At 45.8% G+C, this 15,631-nt stretch overlaps 1 protein-coding gene across 3 annotated transcripts in view; it reads left to right on the top strand.

The window, feature by feature from the left end:
* The first annotated feature begins 7,275 nt into the window (after positions 1 to 7,275).
* Positions 7,276 to 15,631, top strand: part of BRD3 (bromodomain containing 3) — a 40,544-nt gene continuing 32,188 nt past the window's right edge. For all 3 annotated transcript variants that reach the window (XR_005956509.1, XR_005956508.1, XM_041484052.1), the window contains exon 1: positions 7,276 to 7,422. The gene's annotated coding sequence lies outside the window, so the exon portion shown is untranslated. The remainder of the gene's footprint in view (positions 7,423 to 15,631) is intronic.

Genomic DNA, 15,631 nt, shown 5'->3' with positions numbered 1-15,631 from the left:
AGTTAGAGTTAAACATGTGTTGAAGCACTTCTCTGGAGAGCAGTGGGTTATTTCTGAACCCACACGTTGCAGTCTGCTTTCAGTTAAGAGGGAAGCAAAGGAGACGTGTGTCATTCACTGGCCCTTTAACACAGGAAGATATTTGGCTTCCAAAAATTCTAGTGGCAGCTGAGAAAGGAAAAGATGAAAAAAAAAAACAAACTGTGGTGTAGTGAAGCCAAGGCCCTTCTCCTCCAGCCTGGAATCCTGCAGCAGAAATCTGGAGAATTAGTCCTGCCCTCTAAACTCAGGGAGGTAAAACACAGAAGAGCTGCACAGTCACCCGAACAATATTAGGGAACAAATCCAGTAAAATCCCTGGTGCTGATTCTTGCAGATGGTTTTGGCTTAATGTTTTCAGTCTTTTAAACAATATGAAATAAAATGGGAGAATGCAAATCAGCAGTATAATGCTATTTATAGAACTTCCTTGTGGCAGGGTGTTTTTTGTTTTTCATGTTGGAGATAAGTTTGTATTTTGCCTCTCAGTGTCTGCTTTGGGAATTTTTGCCTGATATTTTTCTGTATATGTAGAAAATACATATAAATATATGTGTGTAGAAAACATCTATGTGCGTGTATAAAAATCCTTATCTGCTGTGAATAATACCTCTGTGGAACCTGAAAAATGTAGCCTTGACTACAAAATAAGTGTAATCCTAAACAACCTCTTAGCCTCTAAGTGTCCTGGATGTTTTTTTTAAACTAGTTTAAAATATGATAAACTCCATTAAGTACCTGATTCCATGCCAGGCTGGGTTTTTGATAGCATGGAGCTTTCAGAAACAGCACAAGCAGGGGCATTTCTTTGGGACTGCAGAACATCCCCAGGGCTCTGCACAGACAAAAATTTGGATTAAATTTCACTTGATGGTTATGAGTCATCTGTGCGGGTCTTTCTTACTCCCCTGGCCAGGCTTCCACAGCTGGGATCAGCAGGATGTGACATCTGTCCAAACTCTGGAAAAGCCTGGGGCTTGGCAGGCTTCTCCCTCACCAAATCTTTCATTCCCTTTGCTTCCAAACAGCCTGAATTTGGGGATGTGCCAAGTGCACTGGAAAAGACACCTGTCCGAAGTTTTTGTGGGAAATCAGCTTCCCATGGTGATGAAAGGGAGAGGAAAATGGCTCAGCTTGGAAGGAAGTGGCTGCTCCCAGTGTTACTGGGGTCCCTTTGGGTGCTTTCCAGGGTGTCAGGAGCTGAGGCCGTGGCTCCTGCTGTGACCAATGTGTGTGATTTTGTCCCAGGTTGCACCGAGGCCAGAGCTAACCCTGAGCTGCAGAGCTGATCCAAAGGACGTTATTGTTTGTGGAAAAGCTCTCAGGAACTTCACTACAGCCTGGACCTGATCTTTAGACCTGCCTGCTGCAAGCCAGCTCGTGCTTACATTTGTAGTGGTGAGTAATCACACACGGAGCTCACAAGCTGTGTGAGCCCATGTTTATGTTTTGGCACAATTAGCAATCTCAGCTCACATTTGTATTTGCTTGGGCCCCTCAGCAGACAGAGGAAGTGCAGAACAGACTCGCTGTGTGTTACATTCTGCTCCAGAAACAGGGAGGAAGAACTCAGGAGAGACCTGCTGCATCTTTTAGGCTTCTAAAGAGCAGCTGATCCCTGACACAGAGCTGTTTCTGGGTGGTTCCTAACATGCTGTTCTGGTTTTTTTTTTTTTCCCTAAATCCCAGATACATCACATTCATATGTTTCTTCTGGGATTTAAAAACAAACACTGAACCTTTTCCAGGATGATATTTCTACCTCCCCCACTACACTCTAAGTCTTGCTTGCATCATTGCCAACATTTGTTCATTTAAAGCTAGGAAATCTTAGCCCAGTGGAGAGCAGGTAGGATTGGAATCTTCCTGCCCTGGGAGGGATGTGTACAAACACTTAATCCAGGCATGAGGGGCCTGGAAGAAGTTGAAGAACTCATTTCAGTGTAAGATCATTGAACACTGCATGTATCAAACCCTTGTTAGTAAAGACCTGGTAAGAAACATGATTTTGAAGAGCAGGTCAGACTTCCCACAGGGTTGGAATCCTGCAGTGTGCTATTGATTCAGCACAAACTCCCCTCAATGCCAGCCCCAGCCAAGTTAATGCACAGAGGCTGCTGATTTGAGAGCCCAGCCTGAGTCACGCCCGCTCTGACTGCCAGACGTGATGACAGCCTGCCTCTCCCAGCCACTTCAACTGGAGCAGCAGGTTCTCAGCACTTGTGTGAATCAGGAGCTTTGTTCTTTGGCTGCAGCCACAGCGAGCGGCCAGTTCAATACAATTCACTCACACCCCTGAAATAGTTTTAGTGAAATCTATTTATTACTCATTGTCATTTACAGATCAAGGTGTTTGAAGGTGTTACTGTTAGAGGATCTCTCTGCCATTCTCTCCAGTCTTTGTGAGGGGGCAGGAGGAAAAGCAAGGAAACACAGAGGAATCCTTTGGGGCTTTGGCCAGCTGAAGTCTGGCATGTTCCAGTGTCTGTTGGTTTAAACTGCCAGCTCAGTAACACACAGCATTCACAGCCTTGCTTACCTGTGCAAACACTGTGTTCACAGCAGGTGCTGGGTCTTCACATCACACTGAATGTCCAACAAAACCATTCAGATGCAGGTAATTTCCAAAGGAACGTTTTTAACTATGGCCAAAGATATGTAGCAATGTTGGCTGGGCAGTTTCTTTTCCATTCCCAAATTCTGTGCTCATGTCCTTCTCTCTCACAACAGTTTAGGCCTTTGCTCTGCCTCTTTCTTTACATATAAATCTTACCTCACTGTATGCCAGTCTCCAGCTCCTCCAAATAAAGCTTTTTGCTGCCTCCTGGTAAGACACATCACAGTCACACAGAAGATTTTGTGGGCTCTTCATGCCCTTCCTGTCCATTGCAGTGAAAACACTTCATCTCTGCTTCACTGGATTGACAACTTCCAATCTGGAAGAACTTTATTTAAATCTCCTCTGGACCCTCCACTGGATATTGGCTGACTCCAGAGCACCATTCAGATCACAATCAAAACTCCACTTTGCAGATAAACCTATACAAGATCCTTTAGGTCTTAGGTTGCTCAATTCTTTCCTGTCTTCCCTTCAAACAGCACATTCCTGTGCCTTTTGGGGCTTGTAGACATCCTGGCTCTTGGCTTCCCAGTCTAGGGGCTCTGCTCACCCCTCTCCAGATGAAGAGGGAACACTGAGGATCCGAAAGCCCTGCAGGCACTGACATTCCTGGGAGTGAGAAGCCAGGGTGGCCTCACCAACTGGTGTGTCCAGGCTCTCAGAACTACAAAGAATGAGTCAGAAGAGCTGAGTCCCAATTCTGCCTCTGCCCATGATTCTCTGCATCATCATATTCCCTCTCAGCTTCCTCAGCTGAAAAACAGGAGTCATAATATTTCCTTACTTACAAAAGCTGTTAGGAGGATTATTGCATTGTTGTGAATTCCACAGATGAAAGGTACTACAGAAGAACAAACTGCAATTATTGTTTCAAACCTCTGCCCTAATCCTGTCATCCTTAACTTACTGAATAACACTTACTCAATCGAGGAAATCCTGCCACTACACTGAAGATGATCATTGGAAAAGATGACTCTCTGTTGTAATAAGAGCATTTATCCCCTTGTGTTCAACATCCTTCTGCCTGACACTGGAGTGATCTGAGTCATGTAATCTCCCCTTGCAGTGGGAATCTGTGGTTTTGATAGTGGAAAAGGTACAGGTAAAAATCAGAAGCTTGCAGGAAGTACCTATGGCAAAGATCAGAAAAATTGGTGTTCCCAGCAGTCCCTGATTCCTGCTAAATACTGCTGAGTGCAGCCACACAAGGCTGAGTGTGGCCCATCCTCCCAAAACTCATCTGTCCCACAAAGTATCTCCTCTTCTGCTTCCATCCCCTCTTGGTTTCAAAACACCCAACACTCCATGAGCAGAGAGGCAGAAAGTGCCAGTGTTTAACAGCCCTGAAAACCACTCTGGTTTTGCACAAATAACATTTTTCTTGTTGAAGCCTGTGCACAAAGCTTCTGAGATGGATGTAGGTACCACTGGGCATTACAGGTTAAAAGTACTGTAACAGCCAGGAATAAATACATGGCAGGTGTTCATTAATAAGACACTAATTGGGTAACTGGAGGTACAGCATAAAAGACCACAGAGGCCAATTGAGAAGCTTTGGGTGAATCTAGGATGCTCCTCTGAGCTTGGGGAGCAGGAGAAAATAAAGAGCTGCTGCTGTAGGTTTCTATTTTATGGAGAAGTTGGTGTTAAGGTGTCTCAGAAGAGGCAGCCTGTTACATCTTGTGCATGAAACTGTGTGACAAAATCAGTTCAGAATTTAATTTAAAGATTACAACTCTTCCTCGGTTGAAGTGCTTTTACTTTGGCTTTGGTAACTTGAGCTTAAATTGTTCTGATTTGATTTCACTGTACCTCCTAAGGGGCTTATTCAAACTGAGTCAGCCTGTGCCTGTTTGGCTAAACCATTATCTAAACTCACTGCCTTGCATAAAGAAGGCTTTAGGGATCCCAAAATATGTTTGCTTTCCTAATCCCTTGGAGGATGCAGCAGGGTTCTTCAAGCACAAGTCTGCAGGCCTACAGGTAGGTGTGTGAGTGACTGCTGTGTTCCAGGTTGAAAGCTGATAGTGGTGAAATCTCTGGGGACAGTTTCCCACGTGAATTGTTTTGCCTGCTCAGCCTGCTGCATAATGAACACGACAATTTGGGATGAAACTCTCTTACACCCACCCTGGGTGAGATAAGGCAGATAAGGTGTAATTGGAGACTCCTTTTGGGTTGCAGTTTTCATGCAACCCAAAAGGATGCATGATTTAATTTTTTATTGCACTCTTCATCATCGTGCTCCTGACAGTGGATTTGCAGTGAGGATCAAACTCCAATATTGAACTTGTGCCCGTTCACTGTGAGGTGAGTGCCCTGCTAGCTTGGAGAGTTTCATGCTCTCACAGAGTTTCTGCTCTCTGGCTTCTCTTGTCTCTGCCTTTCTGCCTGCACTCCCCACTTTTTCTCTGCTCTGCTGTTGTGCTCTGTGTCTGTTGCTGGGGTTGCTGAACACTTTACATGAGGAGACCCCTGTTCAGTTCCTTGTGGCTCTGCCAAGTCTCACATTGCAGCCAACACTTCTTTTGTTGCAGGAGTTTGTCTCAAACTAAAATATAAATACTTTTAAAATCCAAGCTTTCAGATTATGGTTTAGCTGAAAAGGAGTCTTTAGAATACATGGAGTCCATTTTTCCAAGTGTTCATAATGAATACTCAGCCCATTTCTCCCTGCCCCCTCCCTTGGAAAGCTTCAGCTGCCAACTTTTCCCAGCCCCCATGCCTAGAGCTGCAGCAGTTTTTATTTAGGGGCTCTTTGGTCATGCTCTTGATTTGGTGTCTGTGTATGTTATGGCATTCAGGAATTCCTACTCTGGTTATCCATGTGGGATCAGGGACATCCTGGAGCGGGACAGTGCAGTCAAAAGAACTGCCCTGGCTCCCTTCAGCTCTCGAATGCTTTCATACACTTGTGGTGTTTTAGATTGCCTTGAAAATGGGCTTAGAGCAGAACAATGGTAAAAAGTGCTCCAAGTCCTTCCCCCTACTCCCAGGTATCTGGACTTCAGGACACTTGTGGGCAGGGCAGAGTTCAGGTGGTGTTTCAAAGGGATTTCCTCTCTTTTTGGCAATCAGGCTTGTGAACCCTAGCTCATAAAGGTGGTTCTCCTTAAGTAGACCCAGAATGTAATTTTTTTCTTACTGCTTTCATGCTTTGTGTTCCTGCAAAGGCCATGTGCTCTGGGTGGAGTCTTTGGGGTACCTGCTGGTCAAGTCAAAAGGGTCAGCTGGCAGGAAGGAAGCCCAGGTCTCACACACTGATCTGGAGTGGGGTTTGGGTGTTGATGCAGATACAGCAAATGCTGCCTTAGTAAATACATCCAACAGTGGTAGAGTTGTGACCAAGTCTCTGGTTCCTGAATTTGCACAAGCCTTGAAGCTGAGTGCCAAAAAGCCCTTTTTTGGGGAAGTTTGGCTAAGGCACGTGCACAATATTCGTTCCATCCTGAGGCAGCTGCAAGCCTGGCTAACTGGAATTCTCTTAAGCCTGTACAATCTTTCTGATTATATCATACCTCTGGAGAAATTTCAGTCCCATTGGTCGTGTTTTTCTAAAGCTAATCTTCTGGAAATAAGGTCTTTTAGTAAAACTGCCTTCACCTTATGGTTACAATAAACTGACTTATTAATTGGCATCAGCATGTGGCTGTCTGAACCAGCAGCATGGCAGCCTCTGCTGGCACACGTGTCCACAGAGAAATCCCCTCACTCTGCCTTATTCCATACTGGCACTCAAATGTTCCCCTCATTTATTTTCCAATAGCTCTGTTATATTTTTTTTTTTCCTGCAGCAATTCAATCATATTTTGGCTTATAACAATTTTTTTTAAACTTCTGTTTGCAGTTGTGGATTTGCTTTAGGACATGGGCTCTGTGTGTCTGTTACTTGGAAGTGTTTTTAACAGCGCTGATGTTTGTTGATGCTTTTATGGTGGTGTGCTGGTGAAATTCACATTGTTTTTATTGTATACGTTAGATTAATTTCTGTTGTTTTCAGCAGTTGACAATGTTATGAAACGCACCAACCAGTGCAAACTACATCGGGCTGTGGTTTTCTTGATGGATTTTTTTTGGCCGCTCGCTACTCCAGCGTGCATCGGCGGCGGGCTATTTTTATTGCAGCTCGTATTAGTTGTTGCGTAATACCTGCGAGAGCGCATTACCCAATGCAAACCGCGATTAAAAAAAAAAAAAATACAAACAAGGGGGCGAGAGCAGTTGTGATTTCCAGCTCGGCCTCCCGCAGCACGCGTGGGTCCCACGCGCGTTTCCAGGCGCACTTTTCAGCCTCTGCTCGTACCTCGGGAGGCGCGACGCGGGCGGCCGGGGGAAGCCGGGATTTTCCCCGGCCATGTCTGCCCGGGGGACACCCGCCCGCCGCCACCTCGGCGCGGCTCCGTGCCGCGGGTCCCCCGCGCCGAGCCCCGCCAGCCGCTTCCCCCGCCGGGGACGTCGCGTTGGGCGGCCCCGCCGCCCGCTGACCGGGGCATCACCCCTGCCGTTCCCGTCCCCTGCCCGCCGCTCCGGGGAGGGCGCGGGGGGCCGGGGGGGACCCGCTGGCTTCTGGGACTTGTAGTGCGGGCTGCGGCCGCCGCTTCTCCCCCGGCCCGGCCCGGGACTACGGTGCCCACATGGCCTTGCGCCCCGGCGCATGAGCGCTCGGGCGCTGTAGCGCATCTATTATACTGCCTTGCCGAGGATAAAAAGAAGAGCAACTGGAGGGACTGTAAGGCAAACGTTGCTGGAGCTGCCGGGGCAAAGTAATCTATTTAATCTTTCCCTTTATTTGTTAGATGCTTGGGTGTGCATTGCTAGCACTGGGCCATGGTTTCTGGAGGGAGGGGGGCCGGGGAAGAAGGGGGAGGAAAGCAAAACCCACTTGGGAAAGGCCAATGCTGATTTTTTTTTTTTTTTAAATTTTTTTTCCCCCTCCTCTCTTCTGCTCCTTCTTGTTGCGAGAGCCCCACGTCGCTCCCCGCGGCCCCGCAGCCTTTGTGCGCCGCCACAATTGTAACAAAGCGCGGCGGGGCTGGCTGCAGCCTGGCCATTGATTTCCTCCCGGCCCCGCCGCTCCTGCCCACCCTTTTCTTCTTCTTCTTCTGCCGCTTCTTCTCCATCTTCTGCTCCCCCTCCCCTTCTCGCCGAGCGCCCGAAGACGCCCCGGCCGCAGCCGCGGCCCCGCCGAGCCCCGCGCCCCAACGCAGGACGGGCTTGCTTTCTTTTCTTTCTCTTCTCTTTTTTTTTTTTTTTTTTTTTTTTTTTTTGTTTTTTTCTTCTTCTTCCCCCTCTCTCTCGCTCTCTTTCCCTCGCTCGCTCTCTCTGCCCGCCATCTTTTGAAGGGGAAAATTAGGGGCGAAGAAAAGGAGGGCTGCAGGCGCTCTTGAAAACAAGGAAAAAAGAAAGGGGGGGGGGGGGGGAAAGAGGGGAGGGAAGAGGAGGAAAAAAAAAATTTAAAAAATAGCGCGGAGGAAGGGGTGGGAGACTAGGCAGCCTCCAGCCCCCGGTGCCGGCGGTGCGCGGTCCCGGGCTCCGCGTTTGTGTCGGGCGCGGAGCGGAGCCCGGGGCGGCCGCAGCCCTGGGCCAGCGCCCGCCTGCTCCGGCCATTTCCCCGGCCCCGCCGCTGGCTTGGGAGCTGGAAAAAGGTCTGAGCAGGCAGCGGATGATGGGCTGGAAAGTGCGCGTTTCGCGTGTTGTCGTGTCCGCATGCATTTATTTGTGTGTGTGTGTGTGTGTGTACCCAGCTGTTCCGCTCGTGTAAATATCCGGTGTTTACCAAACTTTTGCAAATAAATGGAAACCCAAGGGTTCGCTGCTTAAACTTGATATGTTTTCTAGATGTAAAAAGAAACGCAGATCGCAGATTTATATATAGAAGTGTCACGCTATAAATAATGCTACCGATAATAAAATGTAAAACTTCAAAACTCAGCCGTCCTTCTCCTCCGTTCATACTTCTTGTTTGGGTTTGGCACCTCCCTGGGCGCTGGGGATAGAGCATTATTTGTAGCCTGCTTGGTTTCACTTTCAAACAAAGCTGTAGTGTTCAGGTCGCGGGTCTGTGCGCGTCTTTACGTGGTTGGGTCTCGCAGGGTGTTAATTCAGAACGTGTTTTCCTCCACAATTGACTTTTGACAGCGTGGGGAATGTGTTCTGTCAGGTTCGGGATAAATGTTCTGTGACAGTCCCAAAGTGTGGGTGTTCCTTTCTGTTGATTTTTCAGGAGCCAAAAGTTACTAAAATAAACTTGTTTGGATGAGCAAATGTGATGGCTTCACTAATATTTCAAACTTCTATATGTAGGTTTTGGGGTTGTTTTTTTTTTTTTTTTTTTTTTTTTTTTTTTTTGTTAAGTTCCCTGACACTGGTAAATAATAGCAGGTTAGGAGCTGACATAATTAGCAAAGCACACCTGCTGTTCCTTGCTGGGAATAGAGAAGCACGTTTTTAATATGCTTATTAATTTTTGTAATGTGTACAGTGTGAGTGTGCTGGGGGGTGTGTCTACATGAAACTAGAAGTTTAGTTTTAAAGCTGAAACTGTTGTCTTTAATTCACACAGTGCTAAGCCAAGGTATTAGAGGGGACTTGGTGACTACCATATGGGCTGCAGGATCTGGGTGACAAGTGCAGAATAAATACGCATCGATCAAAACAAACAAGAAGTCCCCAAAGCAGTTTGGTTGCTTTACAAGCAGAAAAAGCCATGATCTGTATTGCTTACAATTCCCTAACTGCTTAAGTGTTCTGTGCATGCAGGTCCTGCCTCCTGATCTGCAGATCACAGCACTGGCAGACTGCTGGCTGTCTCGAATTTTTTTAGCACATAAGTTTGGGGAGTTTTTAATAATACCCTGGGAGGCTCCTGCTGAAGCAGAGTAACTCCAGACCTCAAAGCCTTCCTTTTTGGAAGGAAGAAATGCTAAGATTGTGTATTTCTTTCTCTTTAGTCTGCACTGGATAAAAATACTCATGCTTATTTAGTGTTTTGAGACAATGTTTAATAAAAGGGTTGGGCAGGGGGTAACTGTCTTATACAATCTTCAGCATAAGCTTGATTGCAATATTGTCTCTTCAGTGCTGAGACAGTAGCTATGGCAGTGAAAAGCTTTTTAGTTGTAGTGACCTATGCATGCAGAGTTTAAATTAAGAAAGAATGCACGTGCAATGTGAAGTGTCTGAGGGGTGTTTTCAAAGCTGACTCTGGAGTGTTTGTTCTGTTATCTTCAAATAAAAACTAGGCTTCTGGAAATAAAACTGGTGTCATTTAAGCGCCAAAGTGCTTACAAAAACTTTAGTTCTTGTCATTTAAAAAGTATTTAGAGGAAAAGCATGTTGAAGTCTGAGTTCCAGCTCAGTAAGCGTGCTGAGCAGCCTTGCCCTTGCACTGTCTATCTTTAAAGAAGGCTGATTTTGTTATTAGTCAGTGTCTGCAAATGCAAGTATATCTGTGGGCTTCGTAGCTGCTAATGTCTTTGCACTGATGTGTGCAGTGACACAAATCACAGTTCTTAATAATCTTGCAAGAGGCCTCTTTGCTGAGTTAAGAACTCTGTGTTTAAAACTAGTCTCTTAAGATGGAGTGAGTCTAATGGGGGTTTTTGGTATCCTCAAACCTCACTTGCAGGCCAGGGGTGCAGCCTGCCTGAGCTGAGGGTCTCTCCCTGTGAGGCTGAAGGCAGTGCACACTCTGGGCTGGGGCTTCCCAGAGTTTTCCCAGGCACATCTTTTACCTGCTGCGTGTTCTGAATGATGCTGTTTAATATTTACCATTTCCCTTCGAGGGGAGGCTCCTGTGCAGTGGGGTGTGGGTTTGCAGCCAAGCCCTGCTGCACTCCTAGAATCTCACTCCTCCTCCCAGGAGTAATCTGGGAGCCTGATCGCTCTTGTTGACAGCACAAACAACTTGGGAGTCAAATCCCTCTCCTCGGCAGCAGCTGAGTGATGTACTGAGGTCTCGTATTTCAAAGGCTTAATTACTTTTACAAAATATATTACTCTGTCTTCTTTGGTAAGCTATCAGGTGCTTTCAGCACAGGCAGAACTACACTTTGCTAAATAAATGAACAGAGAGTGTTTTGCATCTCAGTGTTGTTGATTGTTTCTCTTTAATCCTGGTTGCTCCTTCTTTGCTAATTTGCAAAATTCATTAATCCTCAGTGGGCTTCCCAATCATTACCATGAGCCATATGTTTTGTTTTGTACGTGGTGTTGTGTTTTTTTGGATTTGGTTTTGTTTTATTTCAATTTGCCACATTATTCTTTAGTAGTAGCCCAGAACCCTGTTGCAAGCAGTGGAGCTGTGGGAGTTGGGAGGGAGCCATTGTGTGCTGTGCTGCTCAGTGAGCTGTCAGGACATTTTGGAAGGGTCTGTGCATCTCCAGCTTTCATTCCACAGGATCTTACTGCGACATCAGGGTTGTTTTGTCAATCATTAGTGCCTGTTGGAGGTGAAAAACTTTTTGTGGCACGCTAACTCTTTAACCCACTTGTTGCTAAAGTCGGTGCTGGAAGGATGCAAATTCTTCTGGAGAGCAGCGCAGAAATTCTCTGTAATGTGCTGTGTTTTCTAGTAGTCCTTTTCCCTTCTTCTTTATTAGATACTGATTGAAGAAACTACTCACCTCTATTTTGGGTTCCTTATGCACCTTTCCAGGCCTTGGACTCTTTTCAGCAGATGTTGTCATATTTGGAAGGGTTTCAGCAGCACGGATGACCTGGTCAGAGGAGTTTGTTTTTCTTCTTTCCTGGGAGCAGGGTTTTCTCCTCTCCACCACCATTGCAACAGGTGTAGCAAAGACAATCTGAGGTGAAATTTCTGTGCTTGGGAGATCTGGAAGAAATTTCCCTGTCTGCACTGATCCCATTTACTGCGAGGTGAAATTTCTGTGCTTGAGAGACAGATCTGGAAGAAATTTCCCTGTCTGCACTGATCCCATTTACTGTCAAACTTTGAGATTTAGACTCGGATGTGATTGATACCTGTCTGCTTTGGGAATGGTCCTCTTTGCTCCTGCCTTTCCTTTAAAGAGAGAGAAGCAGGGGCAGGAAAGGGTGTTCCCTCTTGAAAAAAGTTCCACTTTTCCACAAAAGTTCCACTCTTGAAGTCTACACTTGGAGAGCTTTCCTGACGCAGCTGCACTGACATCCATGCAGAGCATGCACTGGCACAGATGTACAGGCTGAGATGTTCTTCACTGTGGCTGACTCTCCTGTTGTAACCAAACCCTGCTTGGATTGAAGAGAATGCACATTTCTCCTGCTGGTACTTTGTCTTTTCAACTGCTCAGCTCATCCTTGTGTAACACCACAGAGGGTGCCTGGTTGGGGATCTCCCTTACTCAAAACCCATCGATATGGCCACGCTGAGATAAATCTGTTTTCTAAAACTGCGCTGGTCCATTGGTTTGGCTATAAGCAAGTGCAGAGTTTGCAGTCCAGAGCTTTTTGCTGGGAGGGGCTGTAGGATGTAGCTGCCTTTTTGCTTACCAAGGCTGGTTTAGGAACTGTGTTGTGCTGTGAGCTGTAGTGAAAGTGGTAAATGGAGCACGTGTGTAAGAATTGTGTCTGAGTTTAGTGGAGGATGCTGTTCCTTCCTGGAAAGCATTGCTTTTTGCTGTTCCTTCCTGGAAAGCACTGCTTTTTACAGCTTTTCTGTTGCTGCTACAGTCGTGCTCAGGGTTTGTGAAATAATCAAGTGCAGCACTTCACAATGAAGAGAGAGGGAATGCTCCTCTGAGTTTCCCCTGGAGTAAGTGCTTGCCTGAGTGAGTGGGAGCATTATGGATCAGCTAGTGTGCTGAAAGTGTATTCCTTTCCTGGGCAGGAACAAGCCACAGGGGAATCAGTTGGGATACTTGTGTCCACACTGTCATGGTCATATTTCCTTGGACTTGAGCTTCATCCATATGCAGGAGCTCTGAGCAGCTTAGGGCTTGTGTGCTCTAAGCCGTGGGTGCTCTCAGCAGGAGCCTGTGTCCTCCTGTCCATCTGCCCTCAGCACTGTTCCCTGGGGGTCTGAGGCAGCAGGGAGCACCTTCCCCTCTTTTCCTGAATCAGCAGCCTCTGTTCCCTGCCTAGGGAGGGGTAATAGACTTTAAGATCCAAATTTTTCCTTTTTTTTGCAGACCGTTTGGGGATTTAATTCAAGCTCAAAAACTGCTTTGATGCTCTCTAAGGGAGCGACAGCAGCTTAACTACCACAGTTTGTTCACACCTCAGCTGACCTGGAACTTCCTTGCATAGCTGAGCAAGTTTATGGATCTACCCAACCTTAGCAAAATCACTTTTCATCGGAAGTAGTAGACCCCATAGAGCCTTTTGTACTTGTGTGGCTGTGTTTGCTTTAAGTTAACACACGGAGTTATTCCGGGACAATGTGCTTGTTCAAACACAGGGCACTTCAATTGCTTTGGAAACAGATAAAGCCAAGCTGGTGGGAGTGTGCACAGGGGATGAGTGGTGGTCTTAAATGGGAGGGTGAGGTGTAACAAGTGGCTGCTCTGCCTGCAGAGCTGCAGTAATTCCCTTGCTGTGTGGGGGCTCTTACCCTGCCCCATTAGCAGCTCTAACGTTACTGTGGCTCAGCTAACAAGCAGTATATTTATGTCATGGTAATTCAATCCCTTTCATTTCATCCTTCATCCCCTTAAACTGACTTGATTGTCGTGTATTGATTTTAGGTGGACTTTGCATGGAAAAGGTGCAGTGCTGTAGTTGTAAACCCAGAGCATGATTTAAAGCAGTGGCAGCTCATCCATTTCTACTACACTTGTAATGCTTTTTGTCCTGAAATGAATCTGTTCTTTTTCAAAATAGTAACTTTAATCATTTAAATACAAATTTAAAAGTTAAGTAGGAGAAAGTGTTGGAGCACAAGAAGTGTTTAGGGGAGGTTGTTGATGAAGATATTTTCTCTAATGAATCACTTTGGTTCTGCTCTGTACAGTGAAATGCTTCAAACAAGTTAACAGATGGATCTGGGTCTGTTTATTAGAAGTCTGTCGATGTTTTCATGAAGCTGCCCCTAAGGAGAACATCTGTAGCACTTGTAAATCATATTAATAATGCTGATATATGGCCTTGCAGAACTGGTGGTATAAGGGAGAATTGCAGAGCAGGAAACAACCCTTTAAATAGCTAATACAGAGGAATTACATGCTATTTGCAAGGGCTCTGTATTTTATACTTTGCTCAGAATACTTTCTGTACTTAATTTCACAAAGAAGAGGTGATCTTCCTGTTTCTGTAGCCTCTTAAACTCAGCTGGAAGTGGAATTTGGCTGTATCTAACCCCCCCTCCCTAACAGGTGCCACTAAAGACCTTTTGGGTGTTGTGGTTTATCTTTTAGAAATGTTTTTAAAGAGTGCTGCAGTGTGGGCAAAGGGATAAAGCAGATGGCAGTTTTAGCTTTGCACTTTCTTCCAATGACAAGGAGTGTTGTACTTAATCAAGAAGTTGTTCCCAGAAACCCCAGTGATGGCATTTGAACACCCTGTAAATACAAGTTCCTTTGTGCTCTTGATTCTTTTTTTTCCCTTTCTTTAAAATTGGTGCAGCCATAACACTTGAGAAGAGGTTAATCTATAAATGCGTGGGAAAAGGCTAATGACTTTAATTGCAGATGGCAGTGGAAATATTGATATCCCCATTTTCCAAGTGGGGGATAACCAACCTGCAGGCTGGGGTGTCAGAACTGGCAGCAGGCTGGCTTGTAGCAGGGGATTTTGTAATTCTGTGCAGGTACAGCAGATGCTCAGAGATGTTCTGCCCAGCAGGGAAGTAGTTGAGCTCTTGTTGCTTTTTCTTTTCCTTTTTTTAGACTTTTCTTCAAAAAGCTTTCTGTCCAATAATCTCTCTTTTTTGGAAATCAAAGTGCAGAGAAAGAAACAATCATGACAAAACCTGTTGTGGAAAGGCTCTGTGTCCTTTATTCACTGCCTGCTGAATCAAACAGAGTGAGTTTGAGGCTTTTCCTTATGCTCTAAAAGTACACAGAGCACCATATGCTGATTAAAAAGGGGAAGGGCTGACTTTTTCAGGACTCAAATGTTTAACTGTGCACATCACATCCTTTAAAAAGCAGAAAATGAGGGTATAGATGTAAAATAATCCCATTAGGAGTTCTGGACTCTGTACGAGTGTTGCCACGTTCTTCTTTCCTGGCTGTACCTAAATGCTGCTGCTGTGCATGCATCAGCTGAAACTTGGGACAGGGCCAGAGTGTGTGGGTTTTTTTCTTCTTATTTCAGTTAGTTTGGTTGTTTTTTTAATAATTTATCTGAAATACGGAGTGTTGACCTGAAATTGGCAAAACGGTTTGCTGGAGGCACAGGATGAATGATCAGGAGCATCACTGTTGGAGTTGTGCTTTGGAGAAGGGAGGCTGTAAAGGAATAGGGGAAATATGGGAAATCAGGTAAGGAGATGGGTTATGATGCTCTAGCCTGCAGTTCAGAAAAGTAGTCTGGGTGTGATCCAGCATTTAACAGCAGCCAGTGATCAGTCACTTTTTTAAACTGCATGAAAGAGGGAACTTTCTCTTCTGTCTCCTCACTCTGTTCATCACTCCTTTCTTTTGCTGACTTTCTCTATGTTTTGTTTTCTCCCAGAAGGTGTAGGTTAGCTGCCTGTTTCCTCTTGCAGTTTACCTGCTTGGTAGTATTTATCTGTTTCTATCCACCAGTTTTGTTTCCTGAAGGAATACAAGTAGAAGCAGCCCCGGGCTGACTTCTGCTGGAGCCACTGAGTATCAGGTTAAGACTATTCAGCATTATCATCCAATTCTGAAATGATTAACAGCCTCAGCCTGCTGCTTGTCACTGGGGTGGTGTGTCCAGGATGGACCTGTTGGCTCCTGCACTTTTAGCTGGGTGATTTCTTCTTAGCAGCTCTCAGCAAGTGAGAGTTTTCTTTTGCTTCAGGTGCTGTGGCAGCTCCATTTTTTTGATGGCTGGGCAAGCAGGAATTCA

This window comes from Pyrgilauda ruficollis, unplaced genomic scaffold (genome assembly GCF_017590135.1).
Source record: "Pyrgilauda ruficollis isolate IOZ18807 unplaced genomic scaffold, ASM1759013v1 scaffold62, whole genome shotgun sequence".
Lineage (NCBI taxonomy): Eukaryota > Metazoa > Chordata > Aves > Passeriformes > Passeridae > Pyrgilauda > Pyrgilauda ruficollis.
Note: the sequence above shows the minus strand (reverse complement) of the source record. Positions and strands in the feature narration are given on the sequence as shown.